Raw genomic sequence first — 3511 nt, forward strand, 5'->3', positions numbered from 1 at the left:
CCACATCCCGGGGGCAAGTCGCATCAGCGAACGACTGGTGCCCTAGTGGTCGGCACCCGGCAGAGGGAAGTGGGGAGGAGAGATACCTGAGACCAGCCCCGGCGGGTGCAGTATTCCCCCCTCGAAGGTCACTCTCTCCTCGCGCACTGGCGGGTGCGGGGCGGCGGCAGATGCAGTCAGTGTGCTGGGCCCGCCTCCCACCAGACCAGAGGCACTATGACCTGACCGGCCCATGCCAACTCGTCCCCACGGTGGGGAGAGCGGGCGAGGACGGGAGCGGGAGCGGTGGAGTGAGCAGGAAGGAGCCAGGAGGAGGTGGCCAGCGCGCAGCGCCAGTGGATGGGGAGGAGGAGGCCCTCTCAGACCCACCGGGCTTGGAAGAACGCTGGACGCCGCCCACGTCTGAACTTCAGGAGACTGAGGGCCGAGGGGAGAGGCCCTTGGAGCAGAGTCCCAGCCATGCAATGCGCCCCACCCCCCCAGGGGGCGGCGATTGAGCCTCAAGAGACTATCAGACAGGTGTAGCCACGGGAGGAACCCAGGGCTGCAAGTGCTTTCGAAATGTCCATGATCAAGGTGTCCTGCAATTCACATTAATTCTCGAAAGCTAGCTGCGTTCTTCATGGACGCATGAACCAAGTGACCCACAGCTTGTCTGTATCTGGGATGTGAGCAGACTTGTATGGGTGCTAATGAAAGACCCTCAGAGAGAATCTTCCTTCGGGAAGGAGATCCCCAAGCCCAATGATCCCGCCGAGACCACCTGATGCAATCAGCAAGAGGGTTTTTTGTCCAGATACACAGGTACAGGCAGGCATCTCAGTCAGCTCGGGAGGACTGGTGCGCCCAGCAAGACCAGGGATGGGTTTTTATAGGGTTCTGGGGAGCAGAAGCAGGCATACAGAAGCAGATGCATGGTTACAGGGACTTGATTGGTGGATACAAATGAGGCGCAGATGCATGGTTACATAGCAAAAGAGTACTTGCAGGCTGGGGCGTCCACAATGTCAGGAGCTAGGGGCTTATCCCTTCCTTCCAGATGGCCTATGAGTCAGCACTGATAACTCGGGCTGGTTCCTGCATTCATTTTTCCTTATCTTTATGGTCTGTTAGTCTTAAAGGTGGGGCAGGCCCCACAGGACCTGGGCGTCCCTAGGCTCCCCCGGGCCTGTTTTAGCTCTGAGTATGTGAATTTTGAAACTTACTCTTTTAACTTCATATTTTTGAAACCTTAAATCTGTATAATTTTCCTTTCACTAACAATGGCACCAGCTCCCCCGCCCGCCCCTGCTGCATCTACACTGAAATGTACTATATGTAACTAGAGAAATAAAACAAAATGTTCTCCTTTATAACCAAATCAGGAATACTACTAGGAGATTCCAGGTTTCTTAGTCACATCATGAAATAGAATCAAGTGACCTTGTTCCAATATGATATTCTTTGTTCTTTCTGAGATATGAGGTAGGGGATGAAAGAAAATACCCCAACAACCTGGGTTTAGGGTAATGTATTAGTTAAAAATATCAAGTGTCCAAGGGGATCTGCAATCCATCAGGAGTCATGGAATACTTCCACTGGACTCTCCACAGTGGTTGCCTGTGCAGGATTTTGTTGCTGAATCAGCACTCATTTTTCAAATTTAGAAGACATCAAAATATAGACAAGAGGGATCATCCTCATATTCATTTACAAAGCACCCCCACAAGTTTTCTATTGTCTTACTTGGAAAGGATAAATTTAAAAGAGTAAAACAATATTATTATACTCAAGGAAAAAACTTGTGTCAAAGAAACAAAACAACAATTAAAGGCAAAAGTCTATGTTTTTCAATAGAGTGACTATAAGGAAAAGAAGTACACTTTAAGCAGCAATTCTTGTTATCTTCTTCAAATTTATGGAGCATGGATGTTATAAAATGAATGATAAGATAGAATAACAATGTAGGGTTAGAAGCTAATTGAGAGAGGAGCAGAAATTAAAATCAAAGCAGCTCAGGGCATCAAAGAAGCCTGTGGTAAAACCAAATCTGCAGCAACACAATTGTAAGTAATACCCATTATGGAAAAGTAAAAGACAATTCAAAAGGCACATTAACGTATATGATGGACACTTGTGTCAACTTAGATTTAGATGCCTCTAAATCTGGAGGGGTTTGTATCCTATTGAGAAGGCAAAATGTTCCCCTTCAGAAATTTGAAGTAGAATGAATAATTTTACCCTCTTTGTCCTAGTAAAAAAAAAATAAGGCCAGAAAATAATTTAAATTGTAAATGTGGGGGGTGTTTATTAAATTATGTGTAACTATTTGTCTGCATAGGGTTGCCTGTGAAGGCTAGAGAAGGAAGGATATTGGGTACCTGAAACTGAAATTACCAGTGATTATGAGTCATCTTGTCCTTTGAATCTAACATGGGTCTTCTTCAAAAGTAGTACATGTTCTTAACTTCTCCGTCATCTCTCCAGTCTCCTGTAAAAATAAGTTAAAAAAATGATTTCTGTTGCCTAAAGACAGGGAGGCTGAATGAATATAATGATTCTGAGGTTATTTTTAAAGATGAAATTCATTATGATAGGTAATGGGCATAATATATCTAAAACTAAGAAAAGATAAAGTGCGAACAATAAGGAACAGTGTGCTGTATGAGAAATGTTACAGGGTAAAAAATGACATGAAACTTTCTAAAGAGGCTTGAGTCTGCTTATAAGGTCGCAGTACTTTGTGTGTACATGTTTGTGTGGGGGTACATGTGTCTGCAGGTGCATGTCCACAGGTGTGAATAAGGAAGTAAAAGGTCAATACTGGGTATCATTCTCAGTCACTCTACTGTATTGATTTTGTGACATGGTCTCAAGCTGACCATGAAATTACCAATTTAGCGAGACTGGGGTTCTGTCAAGCCACAGGCTTTCTTTCTTCTCCATTTCACACGCACCAGGATGATTAGCTTGGAACACAGTCCCATGACTTTTTACATGTTCTCTGGAGACTGCACTCAGATCCTCATGCATGTATCAGAAATAATTTAGCAGAGGTGCTACCTCTTTCTGGCAGTGGCCATGTAGCTGCTACAAGGAATAGCATGTGAGAGCTTCAGTGACAGGATTCTACTGTAGCAAGTCCATGGAAAACACTTCTCAGTTGACAAGGTAAATTTGGTGGCCTTTAAATTTAGTAGCAAGTTTGCATGCCCTACAAGCTCTCCTTTCCTTCATTGTACTGCATATAGTCATTAGCAAAATTGTATCACTTCATCAGTCATGGACAAGGCCATCTGGAGTCACACAGACTAAGTCACTGTGGATGATTCTACATTTTTCAAAACTCTTTCAAGGGAAAAAATGTTCTTCACCTCTTTTGGTATCTATCAATCCTCCAGATGTTACTATAAATCCTGGGAATTTGAGACTTATAATCATATCTGTAGAGAAGTACCCAGTCACACTGAGCAAGTCTGTGTCAGTTGTGGAGAGAGGTAGTTCCTGCTTACATAACTGTTTTTAAGAAGCT

At 44.3% G+C, this 3511-nt stretch overlaps 1 pseudogene; it reads right to left on the minus strand.

The window, feature by feature from the left end:
* Positions 1 to 505: 505 nt before the first annotated feature.
* On the minus strand, positions 506 to 659 carry LOC120102635 (5.8S ribosomal RNA; annotated as a pseudogene).
* Positions 660 to 3511: the final 2852 nt, after the last annotated feature.

The sequence above is a fragment of the Rattus norvegicus genome, chromosome 5, assembly GCF_036323735.1.
Source record: "Rattus norvegicus strain BN/NHsdMcwi chromosome 5, GRCr8, whole genome shotgun sequence".
Lineage (NCBI taxonomy): Eukaryota > Metazoa > Chordata > Mammalia > Rodentia > Muridae > Rattus > Rattus norvegicus.